The sequence below is a fragment of the Dermochelys coriacea genome, chromosome 16 (genome assembly GCF_009764565.3).
Source record: "Dermochelys coriacea isolate rDerCor1 chromosome 16, rDerCor1.pri.v4, whole genome shotgun sequence".
Taxonomy (NCBI): domain Eukaryota; kingdom Metazoa; phylum Chordata; order Testudines; family Dermochelyidae; genus Dermochelys; species Dermochelys coriacea.
In genome coordinates this window covers 25,330,246-25,341,855 of record NC_050083.1, presented here as the reverse complement: position 1 = coordinate 25,341,855, position 11,610 = coordinate 25,330,246, and the positions used below count along the sequence as shown (strand labels likewise).

General features: G+C 43.0%; 1 long non-coding RNA gene across 1 annotated transcript; it reads left to right on the top strand.

Moving 5' to 3' along the window:
* Positions 1-2,387: 2,387 nt before the first annotated feature.
* Positions 2,388-4,249, top strand: LOC122456915. The gene is made up of 3 exons (XR_006276086.1): positions 2,388-2,559; positions 3,044-3,162; positions 3,290-4,249. It is a non-coding gene; the product is annotated as an uncharacterized LOC122456915 (long non-coding RNA).
* The last annotated feature ends 7,361 nt before the right edge of the window (positions 4,250-11,610 follow it).

Genomic DNA, 11,610 nt, shown 5'->3' with positions numbered 1-11,610 from the left:
AAGCTGCCTCATGGCAGGTGGCCTGATATGGAGGAGGGAGCATGAGAGAAGCCAAGAAAGAAACTGAAGCAAAATAAACAAGAATGCAATGGGCTCTGGGCAATAAATTAAGCTGTACAGGGTCTTTCTGTTTTCTGCAGGACAAACAGTGACTTTACCTTCAGGGCAGCAAGGCTGACATTTGTTTCTCAATAGAAGAAGCTTGGCCTTTGTGTGATTTGCTTTGCTTCCATTGCCATTGTTATGGGTCTATAATATTTATAGTCACCTCAGCTGACTGAGCTATGAGAATGCTGCCGTCACTAAGGTCAATGGTAGCTCGCAACTCCAAGTAAGTACAGGGAAGCCTGTGGACTTGCATCTCAGATGCTGAGCTGGAGGGCATATTTAAGTACCGATGTAAGTATCCTTTATACAGAAACTTAAGTGAAGAGTTGTTGCCTAAGCAACTATAAAAATAGATAAGCCCATCCAAAAGAGATGAAAGCTGGGCTGTTCCTGTGATTAACCACTGCCACCCATCACAAGTGCATTTAACAAAACAAATATTTAGGCCTTGATCCTACAAAAGTTCATGCTGATGCTTAGCTTTGCACACTTGAGATGGTCCTGTGAAGTTGAGGACCTAATTTGCTGTCTGCTGTCAGCTCTGCATTGTTTTTAGCATTGTTGCTTTGCAAGTTACTCCCTGCTATTTAATATTTTGATGGTAATATTCCCCACGCATATCCCATGCATGTATATATTACAGTAGCTTTCAGTTTTTCAGATTTAATTTTGATTGTTATTTCCTACTCATATTTCTAACATCTCTACATCAATGTGTAGTTCCTTTTTGTCCTCCTAGTTTGGTTCCTCCCAAGTTAGTTTCATAGATAAATTGAATTAGCATATTCTTTATCCCCTTTTCTAAATCATTAGTAAAAATATTGACTAATATCAAGTGCCTCAGTTTATCCATCTGTGAAAAGTGCATAATAATAATTATCTGCTTCTTAGCAGGATCAGACAAATGATAATACTTGCCTCCAGGCTATCCTCTATCTTAGTTAATTAATGTTTGCAAAATGTTTTGAGTGGCATGGGTGATTCATCATGAATGACAAACACTCTTTATGTGCAAAGTATTATAATTATTATACAAGGTTTCATTACTTTGTGGTCACATCTGGTTTTTTCACTATTTTTGTTTATTTGAATGTTAAAGACTAATTTGAACAGCACTTCAGTAATTTGTTTACTTTACAACCATCCTTGATACCATAGTCATCATCTATGGCAAGCCTACTGCTAGTATTGCTCTTTTCTTTTGCACCTTGGCAAAGTCCCTCCTCATTGACCATGGCTCCTTTAGCTACACTAACTTAGTCTCCTCTTTTACTTCTCTTGACTTTTCCATGCAAATCAACTGACACTGCAAGAATGAAAAGTTGCTATTTATAGCTATACCATATCAGAGTAAAATATATTTCTGCTAAAAGGGATGCAATTTTTGGAAGTCTTTCATGTAGAGTCTTGTATCAGTTTAGGATTTTTGAAAAGATTTTTCAGTAAGCCAAGAGACTTAAATTTGAAAATTAATTACTGAGTATTAGGTTGGGGCTAGAAGCACTAGCAAAGAATGAAGACCTGCCTTAGAGCTGAGCCATGCGTGAAATGGAATGTGGAGCATACAGGGACTAGTAATTGTTATAGCCCCTCTCACCTCCAGGTCCCCAGTTCTAATTCAGGCTGATAATGACCAAACACTGATATCAAGTGCTGGTTGATAGGGGAACTTGAAATGTGTTGGGGGTTTCAGTCTGTTTCTTTGAAGCTAGCTAGCTACATGTCACAAAAGCAGCACGCCCCCTGTAACTGGCTATCCCAGCAGAGATACCCAGGGCACTGAACTCCCTTTTCACGTTGAAATGGGGAGAAGTCTCCATCTTGTGCTAGCTTGGGCAATAAATACTGATTAGCTGCTAGCCACTTGTGATTATGGGCCAGTGACTTCCTGCTGTTACCTTGTCCTTCTCCATGTGTCTCCATTTCCTGTGGTGCACAATCTAAATCCTAGATGGTGGGGTCTTTGTGGTGGATACAGTCTTTAGGGCTCTGACCCCTGTCTGGGGCCCACGGGTGCTACCACAATAGAAATAATAAATAGTAACAATAATAAATAGGAATCTTCAGCACTACTAAATGTGCCATTTTCACTAGTACTACATGAAATAACGTAACTGCAAGTGCTCCTTCCCACTGTTTGTCAAACACCTGCAGGTTTGGGTTCAAAGCAAAAAGCATATTTCAGGTTTTTACTAACTAAACACACAAGCTGCCTTCCTTTCCATTCCACGTTAATATGAAGGATTTGGCTCCACTCCTCACGTCATGTGTTTCACAAAGTTAGAATGATCAGCTACTTGGGTGTTGTTGTTTTTTGTTTTGTAACCAAATAAGTTTAATTCCTACATATTGCATTTGCCTCCTCTCCAAGCTAACAAAATAATTCCTTTGGAAGGAGAATTTCCCTGCACTCCCAAGCAAGTGTTGCAAGAGAAGATTTAACAAGGAGCTGTAAGTGCCTTCTAGCTCTAAATCTAATTAAGTTGCTTTCATGTCTTGGAGTACTGCATATGCTTGCTTCCAAAAGAATGCCAAGAAGCCCTGATTGCCAAGAGTTCTATGTCAATGTGTGAGGTACCTCTGCAGTAAAAAGTAAATGACTGTCAGAAATTGGTAGCTGGCGCATATAATATAGGCCCAAGTAGCTAAGATTGACATTTGCTGGCAATGGGTTTGTTGTGGTTAAGTATCTTTTTTCTGTAGCCAAGGAAAAATACTCTCACAAAAATGACTTGATCTCCAGCAGAATAGGATTAGCATCAGGAAAGGGTGTACAGTGGCATGCCTCGCTCCGATAGGAGCCTTTGAAACCCTGAATGGAATGCATTCTTCCCCTTCTGTAGGGGTAGGAAGTTTTTGCTCTTGTGGCACAATGTTCACATGGCTACAGTTAAGGCTTGTGTATTTCTATTCTAATGTTATGCTCTGTTTTCAGAGCGAGAGAGCTCAGCCATAAACTTCGCTCCAAGCTGAAACTTAGCATAGAAGGCCTCTATGGGTGATTTGCTGGAAGGGGATTTCTACAGTGGGCATGGGAGTCTCAGAAAGGTGCTGGTAAGTGCCCAGTGCAGAGTCTCCATGCTCTTTGTATTTTCCAGGTCCCCTGGAAAGAAACCTCAGTCCCCACTCCAGCCTGTCACTGCAATTTTTTTCACACCCTTTCTCTATCTTTATTCCGTAGCCATCTCTCAGCAAGATCTAACCCTGCCAGCCTGCTCTTCTTGGCTGTGAGGTCTGGCACAGACAAAGCCAAAGCGAGACTGAGTCATAACAAAAACAAGGCACCACCCATTATTTCAACACTGTGGAGTGACTGCTGCAGCGTGATCTCAAGTGCCAAACAACAGATGAATCCCATCCGGTTAATTGTTGCCCCGGCCAGTCAGATGAAGGTTGCTTGGTATTGCAATAAAGGACAAAAGTCCTTTCTTCTTCTCTTTGTTGCATGTAACAAAGATGATTTGATGCAGCTGGGATCAGGCCCACAGCTGATCCCCTTCCCCCTCCCCCCTGTGCCACTCAGCTGGGCTCAGCTGGTGCATCCTGGAGAATAGAAAAACAATGTTTCTTATGTTTCAGGCTGTTGGGGCTCTAATTGGTTAGCCCAACTATATGTATGTAGCCTCTCCGTCTCCGTTGAGGGTCTTACCCCCTTTGTGCTCTCCTGTTTGCATTGCTCGGAGGTGCGATGAGGGAACATTCTGGCCCCGTTAGAGACACAGACACACAGTGACAGAAAGGGAACCAGGAGGAGAAACATTTTGGATGTGAGATCTTTGTCACCTACAGGAAGAGTCTATTACACAAGGCTGGGCTGAGGCCACTGGGAGCTCTTTGTCACACTGAATTTTATTCACAAACCACGGGAACCCCATGTGCTCAGGCAGCACAAACCGCCCCAGTGCAGGAGATTCAGAGTCTGGGTGATTTCGTCCTGGCCTGCTGCAGAAGCAAGAGCATGGTGGAGCCAGAGTAGCCAAGTATGCCCCAGGTGCAGATGGACAAACCACACTGCTCTGAAAATAGCTTCTCTCTTTATTTCCCAGGAGGTGATGCCCTCTCTTGGATCCCACTGTTTCACCAGATACTCATGTCATGGTGCATTACAATTAGTGGTGAACACAGTAGCCAGAGATATTTTCCCCTTTACTCTGGCATCCTCCGAGTGACCTTTCCATAGTAACCCGTTCTACGGTGGAGGAGGGCGGCCAGCAGCTCTTTGCAGAAGCGCTCAGCCCCACCAATATCAGGCAGAAGTAGAGCCAGAGAGCAATGTGAGGTGCTCCCACCTCAGTGGGACCTGTGCTGGTCACCTCCCTAGCTCAGCCAGCCCAAAGGTCATGAGAGCAAGGGCACTGCAAAGCAAGGTGAAGTACGCACTCCCCTCCATTCTGAGCACGTTGCTGCCACCGCCATCTCAGAACCCGCCAGCCCTGGCAGCAATTATCTCTTGTGCTGTCTGTCAGACAACATGACTGGCCTCTCAGCCATACTGCACCTTGCCTTTAAAAACTATGTGTGTTCCTGTCTGCACTGCATGTTTATGGCATAGTCCTCTGTGCAGTGGGCCAGATTAACATGTGTTCCTTTCTGCTAACCCACAGAGTAGGAAATCCATGCAGCATAATATAGACAATTCCTGTCTGGAGGAGAAATGGTCAGCTGCTGAATTCTAATGGTTCCTTTGTCCCTAGGCTCTAATCACCTGTTGTTGACTCCTTCAGTGCAGGAGGTAGCAGAGGCTGATAACCATCTCCAAGGGCTGCATTTCACATGGAAAGGGAAGTAATTTTCTCTTAAACAGATTAATCAGACTTCTGGGAAATAGTTGTTCTTACTTCTCTAATAGATACAGTTTAAATGATTTGCCATCTAATATTTATGTTCTGGGTGGCTCCTAGGCCATTAACTAATTTGAAATTCTACATTCATAACTTGTCTGATGGCAATGAATTATTCCTAGAGTTAGGGTCTGCTGTTTGTGCTTGCTCCCTCCCCAGAAGATGCTCATCTAACAGCATGTGGTAATTAAATACATGTTCAGGCATCAGAACAATTCCAGCCTGATGAAATCAAACACAGCAGAATTTCCTCACTTGCCTCACCACCAAATCTTTCCCGAGCTTATCATACCACTCATAAGATGAAAAAGATGGTGTCTGACCGGGGCTGAAGGGGGTGTGACTCTCTGGGTAACGTCTGAGATGGATGTTGGGAGTGTCCTTACGTCACAAATCACTGAACAAAGCGCAGAAATGGTGGGTCATCAGCTGGCTCTGGCTGGGATTTCCTGAGGGTCCTAAAGGAGTCAGGTGCCTAACCCTAGTGAACGAACGCTCACTTCTCACATCCCTTTGACAATCCCAGTCTGTAGTCCTGTTATGTGCCTTCCTCTGTCAGGGTGTGCATTACATTACATTACAACATTTACGCAGAGCGGCCAGAATTGTCATAGCTGCAGAAATGTGAACTCTTGATGAACAGCAGTGAGAGGAGAGTCTGTAAAACTCTGGGATGTCCTAGACTCATATGCCCAACACCTGGTGACTTGGTCCTTTACTGATTATTCTGACAGGGAACCAACAATGAGAAGAGTTAAGAATAAGGCCAACTCTTCCCTGCACTATCTTTCCAAGTGCCTGAGAATTTATTTGTAGTCACTTCCCTGGAGTATTACATTATGTTTTCTATCCCTGTGTGACAACTGTCTTTGCTTTAATTTTAATTTTTGGATTATTTTGCTCTTTTTGTTGTTTTAATTTATATTCACAGTGATATCCACAACAAATTGATTTTTAAAAAAGCAATCCTCTTCTCCCCCCACCCCCTTTTTCTCTCTCTGACTAGCGTACAGTGCTCCCTAGTCTGCCATTAAATTCTCAAATAACTAAGACTTCATTGAAAACTATTCCAGGTTTCACCAAAGTCTAGGGGGGAAAAGTTTGCCCATGGAAATATTAGAAGAAAGGAAAATATTTTCTCCGCACAAGCAAAAATCCAAGTTGGGTTTCATTGTGACCAGAATTAAGTACCACATTTAAAAGCTTCATTTTGCTGATTAAAAAGAACCTAATATTTTTAGACTCAAAGCATTCCTGAGCCCTTTACCTATGTGTTGTATTCTGTTTGTTTGTTTGCCACATGGCAAGTGGTTTTCGGACCCTTTATCCTGTTTAACTTCTAAGCTGGATTACACACAACAATATGTAATTAATGCCTTGATAACATTCTATATTAAAGTTCCATATATAAAAAAACTTTACAATAATTTATTAAATAATATGGTGTGTGACAGACCCAGACCAGGGGGGTGCAGGAGTCTGGTCGAAGGCAAATATATTGGCCACTGGATGAACAGTTTTCTCTTCCCTGAGTGACCAGAGCAGGGGCTGTCCTAGAGCAATCAGGAACCTGCCAGAACCAATTAAGACAGGCAAGCTAATCAAGACACCTGGAGCCAATTAAGAACATTCTAGATTCAATTATGGCAGGCAGGCTAATCAGGACACCTGGTTTAAAAAGGACCTCCCATCAGTTAGTAGGGGAGTGCGCAAGGAGCAGGGAATGAGAAGGTGTGCTGCTGGAGGAGTGAAGAGTTCAAGTGTGATCAGGCTTCAGGAGGAAGATCCTGCAGTGAGGATAAAGAAGGTGCTGGGGGGAGGCCATGGGGAAGTAGCCCAGGGAGTTGTAGCTGTCACACACCTGATACAGGGAACATTGTGGACAGCTGCTATCCACAGGGCCCTGGGCTGGAACCCAGTGTAGAGGGTGGGCCTGGGTCCCTTCCTCTCCCCCCAACTCCTGATCGGACACAGGAGGAGTTGACCTGGTCTGTGAGAAACACCAGAAGGGAAGGTCTAAATTGGAAAGGGATCTGCCTTGTCCCCAACCCACTAGGTGGGACACAGAGACTGCGGGGATTGTTTTCCGTTTCCCCCATGCTGGCCAGTGATGAGGTTAGCTGAGTGAACGGCAGGTTTGAGCCCCTAGCAAAAGTGGCCAAACTGAGGGTTGCCGTGAATCTCTGAGGTGAGCAAATCTGCCGATAAGCTCAGGACCCACCGAGGCAGAAGAGGAGCTTTGTCACAGGTGTTTTATAGATTTTTATAGCAACTTAAAAAACCTGTATTTAACAGTCACATATACTATTTTAAGGGGGGGAAATTTACACTGGTCTGCAGCATCACATGGTAAGACTTTATTGTTAATGGATTTTATACAATGCTTTATTACAAGCTGCTAAAGAACAGATTGCTGTTTAGCCGTAACTTATTAAATCATTTGAAAACTATTTTAATTGGAAAATTTTGCTATTAATATTGGTAATAATTGTATCGGAGCCTGCAGCTGAGCTATACACTTTTTCACTCCTGCATCTTTCCTTGTACAAGTCAAGCATTCTTCCAGGTTTCGTTATTAGAAAACAAATAAGACAACACTTTTATACTTGGTTGCTCATTCTCTCCCAGGTAAATTAATCTGTCAGCAGTACTCCTCAGGTCACTCCCATGACATGCCCAGTTTCTTTCTGGCCTGGAGTCTTGAGTGTAAACCAAAGCATGTGGCCTTCTTGCAAGTGCTCCAGCCTGAGGAGGCAGTGTCCGAGGCATCGCTGTCGGCAGCTGTATTTCAGAGGCATGCAGAGCAACGGCATTGGCAGATGGCAGGAACAGCACTTTGTCTTACTGGTGAGGACTGTTCCCTAATGAGAACTGCAGTGCTCAAACATCTTGCGAAGATGCTGATGAAAGCTATAATTCCAGAGGCCTGGAGATGAGCAAATGTTGCACATATCTTCAAAAACAGTGCTGTGTATGTGCCGGGGAATTGCAGGCCACTGAGCCTTCCTTCCAGAGAAGGTCAATTGGCGGAAATGATAGGAATTTAGGGACTGCAAGAATGGATCAGACCTGGGGTCCTTCTACTCCAGTAACCTGTGTCCTACAGTGGTCAGCACCGGATGCTACACAGGAAGATGTAAGAAACCTGTAGTATAAGATGCCTGATATTCTGTCTCCATTAATGTTTCATCTTAAAACCTCCTACTTTGGAATTTAAACCAATCTCTAACTAGTAGGGGTTATGTCCCTCTCAATTTTTTCATTAGCATTAACTATTATCATTCTCCAATATTCTTGTCATCCATGTAAATGTCAACCTCATCATGTGGCAATGAGTTCTACAGTCTAATTACATGTTGTAAGAAAATGTATTTTCTTATCAGTTTTCAATTTGCCACTTTTCTGTTCAATTGAATGGTCCCTTGTTCTTGTGTTATAAGATAGGGAGAACAGAAGTTCTTGATCTACCTACTTCAAACAATTCATTTTTCTATGTATTTTTATCCTGGTCCTTCTTGTTCCTCTTCTTTCCAAATTAAAGGTTATTAAAGGCAGAGCTATAAAACCACTAGATTAACCCAATATGTTAGGGTACAAAGGAAAATTGTGCCTCTTCACACTACTAGAACCATTTAAGTATTTCAGCAAAATAGTAGATAAACTATCTAAGTGTTCATCTTTATTCTGACCTCCCAAGCCTTTATCAATATCGCACACAAGAAGCTATTAAGTAATCATGGGTTAAGAAGCAGTGTATTGTCATGGATCAGAAATAGGGCAAGAAACAGAAAACAGAATAAGAACAATTGTTGATTTTCATCATGGCAAAAGATGCTACCTGGTTTTGTGCTAGGATTGGTATTTAGTGTATTCATTAATCATCTGGAATAGGGGATCAAGTGACCAAATATGCAGAAGATAAAAATAATTTAGGTGAGTAATGACTAAAGAACCTGTGAGGTGCTCCGGTGGGACCCTAACCAAGCTTGGGGTGAATGGATAGCACACGGGCAGGTGGAATTCATGGTTGACATATGCAAAGTAATGGATACTGGAGGAGATGTCTCATTCATGTCAACTACACACCTTACTGGACTCTAAATTAAATGTTATCCTTACGGGAAAAGATCAGGGCATCACTTTGTACAGCGCAATAAAAATCTCTGTTGAATGCATAGAGACAGTCAAAAACAAAACTAGACACTAGGATGCATAAAGAATATGGAAAAGTAAAACTGAAATGATTATTGTTCAATTATAGAAAGCAATGGGGTGCTTATGCCCCTCAAACACCATGTTCCATTCTGCACACCTCACCTCAGGGAAGATATTGTGGAAATGAGGGCTACAGGGGTTGCTGTTGAAAATAGTTGTTCTGAAATACTTCCTTAAGAGGGGAGATTGAAAAGACTGGGAATGATTAGAGAGGAGACAAGTACTGAGGGCCATGGTAGAGGCATATAAAATAATGAATGGATAGAGAAGGTCACTCAGCCACTCCTGTTTATTCTTTTCCATACTACAAGAAGAAGGGGACATTCAATGCAATTGAAAGACAAATTTAAACCTGACAATTTATATACAACCCATAATGAACGCAGTGAGACTTCCTGCAATAAGACATCACTGAGGCAAGAATTTAGCTGAGTTCAAACAAGGATACAATTTTATATGCAAATCAAGAACATCCTGTTACATTAGATAGGATCAAAAAAGGGGATCTAAACCCTCAGGCTTCAGGACATACACCAGTCCCTAACTGATGGGATTAGGAAGAACCTTCCCCTATGGATAGATTATTTAATAATTCTCAGTTATAATGTTTCTTGCACCGGCCTCAGAAGCAGCTGGTGCTGGCCCCAGTTGGAGACAGGACACTGTACTAGTTGGACCGTGGTTCTGATCCAGTCTGGTGATACCTATGTTCTTGTTCATTGAGCAGATTTCTTGCCCAATCCCCAAAGGCATCCTTTCTGGGCAAAACCAGCTTTTCAGGACTTTGGTGCTCATATGACCCTGCCCAAAAGGGTCAGGATTTAGAGACACCCACAAGCTGAATCATTAGGCCTCTTCTCCACCCCATCCACTGCCATTTGTTTGAATGCAGAAGGATACAGGAGTACTGTAAGCAACAGCTGGACACTTTTCCTGGGGGCCAGGAATGTAAACTGCCACTGGCATCCCTCAGAGAAGGTCAAAGAGTTGGGAATGTAGCAGATTTTCCTGTCAATGCTCCTGCTTCTGCCACTTCTAAAAACTAAAAGGATTTCCACTCTCTGCATTTGGTGTTAGCTGCTGTCAGCAGTGAAGGTGGGGAGCACATGGAATGGGACTGGAAAGAGAGAGAGAGAGAGACCCTGTCAGGAGGCCAAGGACGTTATTAAAAGTTTGTACTTAATAGAAATGGGAGATGCCACAAGTAACCACACTGAAGAAGATTTTAATGAGAGACAGGATAAAATACTCCATGAGGGCAGCAATTTGCCTGGATCCAGTTAGCTTGCCTCTCTCAGTATTGCCTGGGTCTAGTTCAGCCAGCTAGCCGCTAGCTACCAGATGGAGCACTATGCTAATGTCAGTGTCTGGCCCTCAGCTGCCAGACACAAATGTATGGTTTCAGAGTAGCAGCCATGTTAGTCTGTATCTGAAAAAAGAACAGGAGTACTTTGTGGCACCTTAGAGACTAGCAAAAAGAACATGAGTACTTGTGGCACCTTAGAGACTAACAAATTTATTTGAGCATAAGCTTTTGTGTATGTACCTCTTGCCCCTGGGCAATACAGTAAAAGTTTCATGCTGGATCCTTCTGTGGTAAAGGGGAGGAAAGTGAACTTCTGCCCCAAAAACATGGCTGCCAAAGCTGAAGAGCTGCCAGCACTGGAGTCTTTTAGGGGAACAAGTGTGGTGTGTGACCCTGCACTCCATTAGCACCTTTGGAAACCAACTGAGAGGTCACTAGGGAAGCTAAACATAACTGGAGAGTGGGATTTTCCTTTCATTGGCCACAGTGTTTGTATGAGAAAGTAGAGGCCGAACAAGAAGACTTGCATGTTTGATTGAGAAGAAAAGAATATTTGTGCCTAGTACATTGGAGAAATTGTTCCAGAACAGTTAATCCTTGTGAAAATCTTACTCCTGAAATGCTGCCAAGATCAGTGTCTGCACGGGTTATCTGCCATGTCAGTGCCAGTCAGCAGGTTAAACTTCCTGGCACAGAGAGTGTAACTTGTGCGTCTGAAAAAAAATTTGGGTGTTTTCCTCCCTGTATGGACGTAGTGAACTCTGCCAATCTGAATCTGCACTGCCCTGTGCCTGAAAGCTTGTCCTTGCACCACATTTGTTTCCTGGAAGGTGCTGAGCATCCTAGGCCATGCTGATTTCTTGGATACCCCATGAGTGGAGCACTTGGGACAGTTTTAAATATGCCTTACACAGAAACTGGCTTCCCACCACATAGACACTGTGTATATTTTGCCCTGAGTAAGTTGGATTGGCCCATTTTTATTGTAGTGATTACTTCATATTTTCTAAGTTTGTAATCAACTGTTCTCTGCCCTAGACAAAGCTAGAATCTTTCAGCCCTGCTGCTATCAGTCAAGCTGGAGAGTTTGCCTGGAAGTTCCCTGCATCTGGCAAGGATATGGCTGTGTTAGTCAACTGT